General features: G+C 41.1%; 1 long non-coding RNA gene across 1 annotated transcript in view; it reads right to left on the reverse strand.

Annotated features, from left to right (window-relative positions):
* LOC113406816 overlaps positions 1-9,923 on the reverse strand; it is a 33,228-nt gene extending 23,305 nt beyond the window's left edge. The window contains exon 1 of the long non-coding RNA XR_003369883.1: positions 9,825-9,923. This is a non-coding gene — a long non-coding RNA (uncharacterized LOC113406816). The remainder of the gene's footprint in view (positions 1-9,824) is intronic.
* Between the last annotated feature and the right edge of the window lie 4,014 nt (positions 9,924-13,937).

Below are 13,937 nucleotides of genomic sequence, written 5' to 3' on the forward strand. Positions count from 1 at the left end.
CTTATGGTGTCCTGGTCACTGTTGGATCATATCCCCCATTCAGAGCCCATCAACATAGCTTCCTAACTGGCCATAGGAGACTGATTCACAGGAGGACCCCTCTCCCATATATCCCTGATGTCTGAGTGCATTCCCTCTACACTATCACTAGGCCACAAATGCCAATTTAATTTGTTTTCCTTTTAATAAAGATTTAAAAAATTTGCTGATTTAAAAACAAAAACAAAAACTGTATTATGTGAGTTCCCGAAAGGGGAAAAGTGAAGATGGAGCTATGCAATAGCAAGAGAAGGCTGAAGAAGAGGGGCATGAGGTGGCTTCAGAATGAGTAGAATGGAAAGGAAGATTCTCATGGACTGCGAACCTAGTTAGATTAAGCAAATCCTGTGAAATTAGTTTAAGGTGACATTTACCCTGGTACTGAGGACTCACCAAGACCCTGGGCATTACTTAAGTCCCACGTAAGCCCACAACGCGGGTCTTAAGAGGAGCTGTAAACTGTGCGCATTTATGAGAGAGCCCTGTACAGGTGTGAATTTCCCTCTCAGTGAATAGGTGAGTGGGTATTTGAGTACTGATCAGCTGGGTTTTTGGCGTGTCAAGAAAAACAATGACCCTTACATGTCATGATGATACGCAGAAGTAGCCAGGGGCTTGTGTTGGTTTGTCTCTCAGTCGCAGTTCATGAAGGGGAGGTGTTATTTTTGGTTATCTTGCATCAGGTTGATGGAATGTTTTACTCTGTGAGATCAATCTGGGTAGGAGGTCTTTTTAATTTTAAAAGCAAACAGACTTTACTGATAATGAAGCCGCTATGTAATCAGCAGAGATCTCCAGAGAGGTTCTTGAGGAAGTCATTTATGGCAGGGGTGTTTGATACCAATATCTGAAGTGTATAATCGAAATCTTCAGCCTTTTCTTTGCAAAGTCAGTCTCTAGGCACATAATCAATATGTCACTCAAGTAGGGAGACTGAAATAAAAACTAGCCAAGTGCTTTCTGTTTCTTCCTGTAAATATGCAATGAACCATCAACAAACACTAAGCACCAGATTATGGCTGGGGCACAAAGTATAATTGGATAGTGCAGAGAAGTGCATAGTGTTGCCCTAGATCAGTAGGTGAGTGATCCAGGAGCTGGGCATTTTTTCTTCTTTACAATTCTAGTAGATTTTTCAAAATTCTCTGAGAATAGAATGACTAGTTATTTTAAACACAAAACAAAGACTTATCAGTAGCTGGAGAGTGTGAGTTTAACAATTGATTGTATTGTTGTCCTCTCCCTCTTTCTATGTACCTTAGAGACCAGGGGCGGCTCTATGTATTTTGCTGCCCCAAGCACAGCAGTCAGGCAGCCTTTGGCGGCGTGCCTGCGGGGGGTCCGCCGGTCCCGCGGATTCGGCGTACCCGCCGCCGAATTGCCGCCGAAACTGCGGGACCGGTGGACCTCCCGCAGGCTTGCCGCCGAAGGCTCTCTGACTGCTGCCCTCATGGCGACCGGCAGGCCGCCCCCCTCGGCTTGCCGCCCCAGGCACGCGCTTGGTGTGCTGGTGCCTGGAGCCGCCCCTGTTAGAGACGATGACAGTGTAGCAGTTAGGTTTCTAGAGGTTAAACATATGACACCTGGGTCAGCTCAGCTCCCATATAGCTTTACCATATATTTATCCTCATCGGATGTTACGAAGGTTCAGAATATCACACAACGTACATGCAGGTGTTGCAGTAGCAATGCGATTGTTATGGTTTATGAAATAGCTTGGGAGCAGGAGGCCTTTGTTTTACTGTATTTCAAATGCTTGACAGTTCCTTTTAGCCTTGTACATAACAGTTTACACAGAAACTGTATTATATGGATATTTGGGGCCAAATTCTTCTCTTTTTTCTACCCAGGCAACCACACTCAGGAAAGTCAGCAAGGCTGCATGGGTAGAAGTGATTTTTAGGGTTAGGGTCCTTTTTTTTGTTTCAAATTATGTCTTGCTGAAGATAATACTTTCCTACTCATGGCCTTGTAAAGACCACTAGGATCATCCTTCATTTTGCAGGTTGTTATAACTGGAATTGTATTGTAACCTTAACTATAAAGGTACTACCAAGCGCCTGCTATAATAAATGTAAGTTACCCACCTAGGAAAAAGAAATAGACAGCACAGATACAAACAAAGCAATAAGCCTGAGATAGTCATAGCACCTTTCATTTCAAAGTGCTTCAAATATTTTATCTACTCACAGGTGTGTATGTAGGTGTGCACATGTGCATTACTATTAACTGTCCCAAAATGTCACCAACACAGAGTTAAGATTGCTCCGTGTTGCTTCAGCTAAACTTAAACCTTTGAAAACCAGGAAATGAAGAGTGATTTATTGCTTCCCAACCATCCTCACTTTAGTATCAGTGCCCCCGTTTACTTCTTCTCCCTAAGTGCATCACTTGGCACTTACCATGGGTGCTGGTAGTATCCTCTATAGATAAGGTTGCAATACAGTTCCAATTATAACATGCTTTTCCTACACACTCCTATGTTTCGGACACAGTCACCTTTGAGGTTGAAATTTTCCATGCTTGGTCTCTGCCCAAAGGTGATTTGTTATTGGAAAGTATGAACAAGATCCATTCAATCATTTTTAACTTTGGCAAGGGTAGGAAATATACTTTTCTTGTTAACTACTCACCAGGGCTGGCTCTACCATTTTTGCCGCCCAAAGCAAAAAAAAAAAAAAAAAAAAGCTTGGACTACCGAAGCAAAAAAATAAAGCCGCCTGGACTGTGCTGCCCCAAGAATGGACAGAATGCCGCCCCTTTAGCATGTGCCGCCCCAGACACGTGCTTCCTCCGCTGGTGCCTGGAGCCGGCCCTGCTACTCACCCCCCAACCCTCCCCCAACAACCTCTTTTACCAGATTTTTTTTGAATGCCAGCTGTAAAAATGGCTGAATTTTGACACTGTCTGGGCATAGTTCTCAGTGCAGGCTACGGCATTTGCTTGGTTTGAAAAAAAAATCTGGTTTGATTGAGTATTTGGTAACAGCCTACTGGGTATGTATACAGTGTAGTTGTAGCCATGTGGGGCTCAGGATATGAGAGAGACAAGGTGGGTTGAAAGCTTGTCTTTCTCATCAATAGAAGTTAGTTCAATAAAAGATATGTCACACACCTTGTCTCTCTCATATACTGGTATGGAGTATTTTCCATGTAGCCTTCCCTTGTTAAATGCAACCCTTAAAATAGCGCTCTTTGTTCTTGTCTACACCACACAGCTTTTAGCAACAAGGCTGTGTTGACACAGCCTTGTCGCTAAAAATCAGTGTGTGAACACTCTCTGTCGGTATTTTGTCGGCAATTTTGCTGACAAAATACTTCCATCCCCGTGAGCGGCGTTAGCTTTGTCGGTAGAAGAGCGCTCCTGCAGACAAAGCCGCATTCACACTGCCACTTGCATCTGCAAAACTTTTGTCTTTTGCGGGGGGGGGGGGGGGGGGGTTAAAAGTACTCGTGAAAGACAAAAGTTTTGTCGACAACTTCGCAGTGTAGACATACCCTTTGTTACTAATGTATGTCATAATAAAACATACAGGCTGCAAATTCTCCTCCCTCTCCCCTGGGAGTGGGCAAAGGAGGAACTCAGGCCAAAGAGACTGCTCAAGCCATTAGACTGGAGCTGTTGTCATGGAGCAGTTCTCCTGCTGTGCATACTGGAGGGAGGATTCCTTCCCCTTCCCCCCATCAAGATCTCTAGAGCCTAACCCAGTAACTCAAGATTAAGCACTGGGGAGAAGACTAGCCCCTTAATCAGTACTCATTCTCGTTTTGTTCTGTCCCCACTGTTCCCACCTTTCCATTTCAATTTGCAGCTTAATTTTGTCCTGTGTGTTTGTACCGCCTTCAGCTCTGAGGTAGTCAGCAGATTTGATCACAGCTTTAAGCCTCACTCTGGATCATTGTGTTTTTTTTTTTAATTTTATTTGCTATTTTTGAAGGATAATTATTTGATAGGAATTATCAACGTGATGTGATGTGAACCTACTGTACTGTAGAGGGAGCAAGTATAATTCTGTTAGTTTGTTCTAAAAGGCTTAAGCTTGATCTAGCAAATTGTCACTTGGAAAAAAAATCAATCACTGTGTTTATCTTTGCCAGGGCTATAGCTGATTTGCTGAGATGCTTCCCAACTGAAAGCAGGATCAAGCCCTGTGATTTTAAATGCCTTATGCAAAGGGGTCGAAGCACCGGAAATTAACAATACATATGAAAATGAAGAAAAACCTGTCATTTCTCTTTACCTACATCCAGATAAAATGAGATAGCATAAAATAAAACAATTATATATATATGTGAGAGAGAGAGAGAGAGAGGGAGCATTGATCTAATTTTATATGCATTTTGCTAGTAAAAAGAGTCTAATATCTTTTTAGTAGAAAAACTGGGAGAAAAAACCATAAATGACAGTCACTTTGTTGTGTACGTTGATGGAGAAATCTTTCCTTTCCTTTCCTGAAATGGTATGAAGAACATCTGGAAATTTTGCTAAGAAGCCCTAAACCTCAAAAAGAAAATATACCTCTCAATTGCAACCTAATTTTATGCTCAGCTGCACAAGATGGGCCAGATGCCGATCTCAGAGTTGTGTAAATCTTGAGTAAATCCACTGAAGTAGACATGTAAACAAGATCAGAATTTGGCACAGTGTATACAATGTAATTTACCAGCTTGCAACACAGAAGTGTATTTGTGTTTAATAAGATCAAGACCATTCTGTTGTTCCTGTTGATCTGAAGTGCTTTACTGAAACGGTCTCCCTCTCTCAGTTGTATGCTGATTGAAATGCATCAATACAAAATGACAAAAGGCTAGTACTCGGAAATATAACGAGCTCAAACCTTGATGTTAATGGAAAAATTCCCATTGACTTCAATGGCAGCAGGATCAGGCCCTTAATTTACGCAGAGGCTTGTTTTAAAATATGTTTTAGCAATTCTATTTTTGCCTTTGTAAGACTGGGGGGTTTACAGCATTAGGCTACAATACACAGTAAGGGGGCTGAGTCAGATTTCCTTGACTCTACTCTTTCTTCTCTCAAGGGGCCTATTGAGTGAGCAAGCCTCCATAAGTTCCTGTATCAGCTGGCTGAGCACTGATGGGGTCCTACAGCTATCGAAATGACTAGATAGGCATCTGCATTCATGGACTAAGTAAAGCAGAAAAGAAGATGAACAAGATAGCTTGCTTTAAGGAGAGAAGGCTAGTCATGCAGCTCCTTTTACCAAAGCAACACAGTAAGGTGGACTCAGCAAAAAGCACTTAAATGAAAGAGAATCTTAACCACAATGCAGCTGCTTGTTGGACAGAGACACTACAGAGACTGTGAGGATCTGCTCTTTAAACTGCACTGAAAAACAGTGTTGGTTTCTTACCTGATGATAAAAATAGCTGTCTTTTAATGTGACTTTAAAGAGAGTTTAAATCGTAAGAGTCAAAGTGTAATGAAAAATCCTGCACAGAAGTACACTCAAAGAACAGGCCTATGCCTGGTTGGCTCAGAAAACTATTTTGCCTATTCCCGTGTTATTTTACATAGGGCAAGGGTAGTGTTGCATCACAGTTCCAAATGATTTGGGGGAATTCTTTCCCTTTTCTAAATGATTTGGACACTTTGCGGTTATAACCCAGACAAGTCCTTCAGCGCCTTGTAAAGGGTCGAGTAAACTATTAAAGCATCAATATTATTCAGTATAAAATAAAAATCTCCTAACCCCCAATAAATAAACCCTGAAGGAAGTTCTCTATGCAAGTCTGAGACATAGAAACCCTCTTGAATATCAAAATTCACTTTCACAAAGCAAAGTATTGCACTGCTTTATTCACTGCCTATTGGTTGGACACAGTGATAATAAACGGACATGGATTTTCAAGCTAAAAGTCATTTTGGTCCCTAATCAGTCTTTATTCAGACTAAACTCGCACTGATTTCAATGAGACGTTAGACAGAGAACAAACTAAATAAGACCCTCTAGATTTGGCTCTTTTTGAGCCATGATTTGGGTATTAAAAAGTTTTAATTCAAAAATTTCTCCCCAGTTATTTTCAGTCACTTATGTATGTGGATCGGTAGAAAATGTGTTTGTTTTCTTCATGTAAATTTCACATAGCTCCTTTGGTCAGGTGTCCATGTTTGCTTTGGCATGTAAATTGCCCCCTCACCTCTCCAAACTCATGTAAATTTAGTGCTAAATCCTGCCTTTTGTTACATGAGTGTGCCAGGGAGACTATTTCCTTCCCGGACCAAGGCTCACTCAGATTGCAGCTGCACTGGATTCCAGCCCAGCAGTCTCTTGAGTGTCAAATTAGGGAGTGGCTAATGAGCTTGCAGATCCTCCACAGGTAGCTTACTGACTTGGGGGCATGGCAAAGCATCCACTCCCACTGCATGCACAGAGGATTGTGAAGGTTTAGGATGCAGAGTGTGTTGTTCTACTTCCCTGCACAGGCAGGATGGCTCACTAAACCGAACATATGGCTGGCTCTGCTGTTTCCTTAACTCGCCTGCTGTTCACAAAACTGGTGAGTAAGGGCAGAATTTTGCCCTTAGTATTTAGGTCATGAATAAAAATGATTTAGGTTCTAGAAACTAGTCAGATGGGGTTAAGATTAAGATGAGTTTAATGTAATCAATGAAGGGGAGCTGTTTAGTTTTCATTCATCTCAAACATTACAATGACAAGTCTGTTTTGTATAGCTATTCTGATTTTGGATACGTGTGCAAGGCTCCCACTGATGACACTGAGAACCTACCCAAGGCCAGAGTGTGGTCCATGGTGCCATCCTACCCAGGTTTTAAAAACCAAAACAAGCCCAACTGCAACCCAGAAGATAATTTGTGCCCCATTCCATAATGCCATGTGCATTCATGACTTCATGCGGTTATTGAATCACTTGCCGTTAAGCTGAAAAGTTTGTAACATTCAGAATGTGCACCTCATACTTGCATAAGTGCTCATAAGTCCCTCTCTTATCTTTAATTGAGTGTGAAGTATTTTGTGATACTTTTCTGTGAAAGACACTATACAAAAATAGTGTACACCACATGGGACAGGAAAGCAGATCCTGATGACAGCCAGCTTATCTCCCAGCACTGCCTGAACAAAGCATACATCTAGTGGCTATGTTTTCAGAAACACTTCCAACAAGTGTTAACATTTACTTAGAGAGAACTGGCAGTCCTGCGCAGTTTTAATATAGCTTTACCCACCGCACTAGAAACAAGTGGATTCTAGTTACTCACTTCCCTTCCTAGGTAGTCCCAGGGTAAACAGAAATATCATGCCATCAGTGGGGGCACCCAGCAGGAGCAAGCAAAGGAGCACAAATCACAGTGCTCCTGATTCCCAGCAGCCCTCAGGAAATTTAAAAAAAACAAAACATATAGCCAAATGAGAGAGACTGCAGCTCAAGGAAATTCCCAGTACGCCACTTTCCCATCTCCCTCCTTTCCCAAAGGAACAGCACATGATTTCAAGCAGGTGTGAAAGAGCCAGCAGACAAACAAAGGAGATAAAAGACATAATTCCAAGGAGCACTCAGGAGGCCACATCATAAGCATGACACACCAACCTCTAGCAGACTGAGGCACTCCACCATTATCTACTTCACAGATGGACCACCCAGAAAATCTGGGAGCAATTAGGAGGGAGAAAAAAAAATGCATGGGGTGGGGGGTTGGGGTTGGGAAGGAGGGCCAGGAGGATTCCTTACATCATCTCCATGCAAGCGTTTCGAGAATGAAGTGAATCTATATGGAGGAGGAATGCAGATTAAAGTGTTTGCAGTGAGAATGCAATAAAATAAAAGGCTATGAAAACATGCGACATCTGAATGAATTACAACACAGATGTTAAATTTACAAAAAGCCACAACAATGTGTAAACATAAACGGGGAAGCCGATCGAGTTCTAGGAGACACATGTGCACATAAACTGCTTCTTGATGACTATTCATGGCATTTCCTCCTGGTTTCATAACCCAGAGAGGCATTATGCAAAGACAACAGTTTTACTTCCCCCCCGCCCCCCTTCTAGTGGTGTCAATAACAGACAGTTAATATTGTCAGTAAAAAACAAACCAACATAACACAGAAATACAATTGCGTATTCTGTACAAATACATGAACCCCCTCACAGCAGATTCCCTAACAGTTTCACAGAACTGAATGCCTGGGGGCTAAAGACTGCTTGTTCTCAAAGGAGTCCTTTGGACCCAATTCATTTCATTGGTCCAACAGGATTTGAGATTGTTGACTATTAGTTCACGGTGCAAAGCATATATCTTTAAACAAGTTTTTGCCTGATTCTGAACAGTGCTGAGCACTTTCAGCTCCCACTGACTCCAAGGTGGTTGCTCAGCACCACTAAAATTTAGGCCATTCTTATTTAAGCATCTAATTTTAGGCCCTCAAGTTTCAAAATTTTGGTTTGAGCCTTTTACTTTTGTTGACTTTGCTCACTAAAGTTGCTTATTCATTTTAAATGATTCTAGGTTCACCCTAGCACCTTTGCATGTGGCTGCAATTTATAAATAAAACCATACATCTGTAGTACTCAAAAGCAGTAAGACAGAAAGTGACTCACTGTTAATTAAAATGACCTCTACATATTTTGTTTTTTTTTTCTTTTTGTTTTGTACTATTTTTCCTTCGATCTTGATCCCTGAGACTGAGATCTGGGCACTAAGGGCATATTATACAAACATATTAAAATTCATACTAGGGAATCTCTAAAGCTTTTCAGTGTATTAGTCATGGTGGCAAATTCACTTCTTGGCAACTTGTGACTTGGTAGGCACTATCTGTAGAGAAATTAAGCTGAACATTTATTATCCAGCTTGCCTCAGCAGCAGCTACAATACGGCAATTAGTTTACCTTAGAATAGACATCAAAGACTCAAAGGATGACCTTGCCCTGGAAGAATGAAATCTTTTTAAAAGCCCCATTCCACTCAGTTTGCTAGTTTATAAGGTTTGCTAAAATCCAGTTTAATGATCATGTAGTTTCTTAGCAGGTCATGTGGTACCATATTGTTTAAGGAACACAAGAATTAGTTATAAACCCTTTTTGAACTCAGAGAGCTTTCCGATTTGCTGAGGCAGAGCCACTTTCTAAAGACGTAAATGAAACTGTCTGAAGGAAAAGCCTCACTATGATTTTCTTTAGCTTCTTTCAAACCAGACAAAAGTTCCCACACAATATATACGCTCCCTTACAATGAAGCATTTAATAACAGCAATACGTTCTGTCCATATGGCGTGGCTAGAAGGGAGAAGCGCAAGTGACCATGCTGAGAAGTCTGTACTCACAGCCCTGTAAATTACAGATGAAAAGTGAGAGCACAAAAGCTGCGAGGTCAGACAAACTGGGCCAGGTACCAGTGCAGGCCTTATTTTCTGTTTTCCATTCCTCCTTTTAATGCTGGCCTAAAATTTTTCATGTCCGGAGTCATAGCCAACTTTTTTTCTTATCCGAACATTTGATCAAAACCCCTGGTACCATCCAATATACAACAAACTTAGTTTAATCTGCTCTGGTGACCAAGTGGTAGTGGTACATGCCATCATGAAGGAGATTTGAGTTGGAGTGTCAAATTTGGCTTTATGCAGCAATAATACAGGAGAAATGAAGTGGAAAAGATGGATTTAAAAAAAGAAATGGGTGGATAAAATTGAGGAGGATACTTAGGATCCCACCTAGAATTAGGTATGAATGAAAAAAGAAACTTGGGGGTGGGGGTGAAGGAGGAGAAATATCTGTTCTTTAAATTAGGATGGAATTGCCCTACCTCTTTCCATTACTATCACGAAGCATAGCTTTTCCCAGTTCTTTGGATTTAGTTTCCAGCTCCTGAACCTGCTCCAGCAAAGTTTTATGGTAGGTATGCTTGGCCCTGTATCACAAGGAAAAGACAAAAAAACAAAAACAAAAAACACATAAACGTTCACATGGCTGTAAAAGACCAAATTTCCTTCTCAGACAAAAAAGGCACAGAGCCTTTGATTTGGGAAGATTTGGGAAATAGGGCAATGCAAGGGTGTACAAGCATGGCAATTAGTCCAGATTCATAATATCTGGGTAATGTTACATGAAAAGGGCAGAACTGAAAGACTATAAACTCAGTATAGTTCATCTTCTTTAACAGAACACTCTGTCTGTGTAAAACTGTGCAGAGCTGCTGGACTCCGGAGACTTGACACCACTGCCATGGGACTGCTCAAGACCCGGTCATCCAAACAAAAGAGCAGGGTTTCACTGAATATTCATTGAAGTAAAGCATGATTCCATTTTGTCCTTTGAGCCACACATTGCGGTGCACTGAAAATCTGATTACAGTCTCAGATAATCATTGCCATTCAAACCTTCTAATTTTCATTTATGAGTATTGTGACACTGCACTCCGTATTCTTCATAGTGATATGATTATAGCATAATTATGATGTGTTTTACGCAAGATAAGTCATGTGAGATGTCATTGGAAAAGTTATGATTTGCTGAATATGATTATCCTATTTGTATGCATGTATCATTTTTGCATCTGAAGTTATGAATATTGACTATGTATCTGTATTTCAAATGTAGTTATACCTGGGTGACACCCACTAGGCAAGATGCTTTCTGTCTAGATAGCTGGTTGGGAAGGGCCTATTCAGGGCAATGAGCCATTAGAAAGAACAGTAGGCCTTAGGAGAAGTTTATCAACCACCTGGTGAGCCTTCCTGGAACACTCCAAACAGCTTGTAAGTAATGGCTGCTATGACTCTACAAGGACATGTGACCAGGCCACATGATTCTAGACTCCATCTTGGGATATCAGTATTTTTCCAAAACCGCTCTGGGAACCAAGTTTTGAAACAAAGGTTTCCGCCATATGCTAAAGCTATATAAGGCAGGGAGTGACATCATCTGTGGTGCTTCACTCCCCACACTAGAGGACTCCTGAAACATCTGAGGAACAAAGACTGAACTGGGGGAAGTGCTGGACCCAGGCTAAAGGGATTTCTAGCCTGTGTATGAAGATCTGAGAAACCCAAGCTTGTGCAGCTTGTGCCTTAAGAATCTATAAATCTGCCTGTACCATCAGTTATGCTGAGAATCTGCTAATTCAAATCCAATCTATTTAATATATTAAGCTTAGTTTGCGGTTTTTGTTTATTTGCTAGGTAATCTGCTTTGATCTGTTTGCTATCCCTTATAATCACTTAAAATCTCTCTTTTGTAATTAATAAACTTATTTTATGTTTTAATCCAAACCAGTGAGCTTTGACTGGAGTGCTTGGGGAAATCTCTGCTTGGTTACCACAAGTGTGCATTGTCCTCTTCACATTGAGGGAGAGGCAGACTGGGTATTAAACCCATATACTGGCTAGATTTGACCAGGGCAGGACGGTACTGCTCTGGGGTCTAGGCTGGGAAGCTGGTGGTTAGAGAGCCTGCGTGTAACTGCAGCTGGGTGTGTCCATACCTGTGTGAATGCTGGTGAAAGTGAGGCTGGAGGGCTTTGCAGCTTATCGCAGCAGTACAATGTGAAAGGGAGCCCAGGCTGGGGGGTCAGAGGGCTCAGTGGTACCTCAGTTCCAGGTGGCACCCCGGGGGGAACCAGTCATAAGTATTTCCAATTTTGCTAGACTTAAAAGATGCTTCCCTCCCCAATCAGCTTCCAGAAATAAAGTAACAGGACTGGCTGTGTCCTATTTCCTTGGGTTTGGCATGCAAAGAACAATTTTTGTACCACAGGCATAACTAGAATTTATACATGCTTGGGTCTCTGGAGTAAAGAGACTTGGGCCTTGTTTCAGGTCTCACTTATATCATCATTCACTGGCATGACTCCTGAATTATGCTTGTGTAAGCGAGGGGAGAATCTAGCTCTCACAAAGTAATTAAAAAAAATTCAGGAATATCTTTCTCCAATGGACAGTTTCAGCCTCCTCTTTTATGTCACTTAATGGAGAAAGAGTATCCCAGGAGATAATATTGATTTATATATGACAGCAAAATACACTTGAAACAAAATGGAGTCAAGTTGCCTGAGACACCAGTATAGACTTGAAAAGATAAAGTATTTGCCTCTCGTGTTAAAATGGTATGTTCCAATTCCAGAGATGGCAAAGACATCCTAGGCAGACAGAGAGATGTAATTTACACCCAATAATCCAACACATAGTTTTAATCTGTCTGCATTATGGGGAGGTACTGATTGATGTACACATCATTAAAAGGTAACCAAGATACATTCATATTATTAATTCCATGATTTTCATTATTCCGCCTGCTAAAAACCCTCACTACTGTGGACAAAAAGTCCTTGCTGATACTACAGGTACTGTTATTTATTTATTTACTTTTTTTTAAGGACAGCATTTTCAAAACTGACCTCTAATTTTGCATACCCAATTTTAGGCACCCACGGTTTGACTAAGGCCAGGTCTACACTAACCCCCTAATTCGAACTAAGGTACGCAACTTCAGCTACGTGAATAACGTAGCTGAAGTTCGAAGTACCTTAGTTCGAACTTACCTCGGTCCATATGCGGCAGGCAGGCTCCCCCGTCGACTCCGCGGTACTCCTCTCGTCTAGCTGGAGTACCGCAGTCGACGGCGAGCACTTCCTGGTTCGACTTATCGCGTCCAGACAAGACGCGATAAGTCGAACCCAGAAGTTCGATCGCTCGCCACCGAACTACCGGGTAAGTGTAGACATACCCTAAGCAGCCAGAGCTCTCAGTAGCATAAATGGTGCAGGATCAGGCCCCAAGTCTCAAAAGTGGAGGCACCCATAGTGAATGGCCACTTTTGCAAATGTGGGCAAAACATGCACCCGAACATAAAAGAAAAGGCAGCTAGAGAACAAAGGGTTAGAGAGGAGGAATATGAGAGGCTGTAAGGAAAAGGAGACTCACATAGTATTAAAGAATACAGTCCTACCAACATACATTAGCAGTATACTTGAAAATAGAAATAAATACACCCAAATCAAGAGAGGGATAAAGCTTGAATGGTAGCATGGACATATACTGATAGGCAATGAAAATAGAGTAACAGGAACATTTTAAAAGTTGTATAGTTTCAAGAATGTTATATTACTTAGAACTGCACAAAAATTAATTAGATTCAAGTTACTGTGGCTACTTAGACTAATAATTAGACTCATCCTCCTCTTTGAGAACTGAAACTTTAGACAGTTTTTAGGAGATAAAGCCTGCTTTAAGCTTTGGGCTATTAACTCTTATAATCTTTCCAATTGACTTTGCTTTCACATTCCTCTTAATTTGACTAAATATGTTAAAACATTGACCTTGAACTTATCTCCTGCCTTTAAAAGAGACAATATCGAGTACTGTAGACTTGAGGAGTTTTAAAGTCTGTATAAATTTGGAACTTTACAAATCCTTCAGATTTACTTTCATATAGAGAGAAATCTGGAAAAGTACAAACTATCCAATCTCTTCGAAGACTCCATGTTCATCTTTTCAAGTTTCCATTCATCATAAGAGATTAGAGAGATGCTTTTCTTTTCTCTCCCCAGAGTGAATACTGAATCCAGAATGTAAACATAATGGGGCCTTAGCAACAGAGTCCAATTAGTGAAGTACAGTAAAAGCAAGGAATGCATTGAGAAATTTCACCATATGACAAAATATTGTTGCCTTAAAGTCTGACAGCATCGAAGTTATTTTCAAGTAATACAAAACGATGGACTATGCGGGTACTGCATCCTGGCTGGGTATCTAGAAAGTACTGATACAAAGCCATGTCGTTGTCGTATTATTGGATAATTTCTTGGAGTAAGGACCTCATTAAAACAGACAGTAATGGTGGGAATTTAGTATTTGTAAAACAGGCTAATGATAATCCATCCATGTATGTCTAAAGAATAGGTGCTACAAAATGAAACTCT

This window comes from Terrapene carolina, unplaced genomic scaffold (genome assembly GCF_002925995.2).
Source record: "Terrapene carolina triunguis isolate 2854851 unplaced genomic scaffold, T_m_triunguis-2.0 Scaffold141, whole genome shotgun sequence".
NCBI classification, from domain to species: Eukaryota; Metazoa; Chordata; order Testudines; family Emydidae; genus Terrapene; species Terrapene triunguis.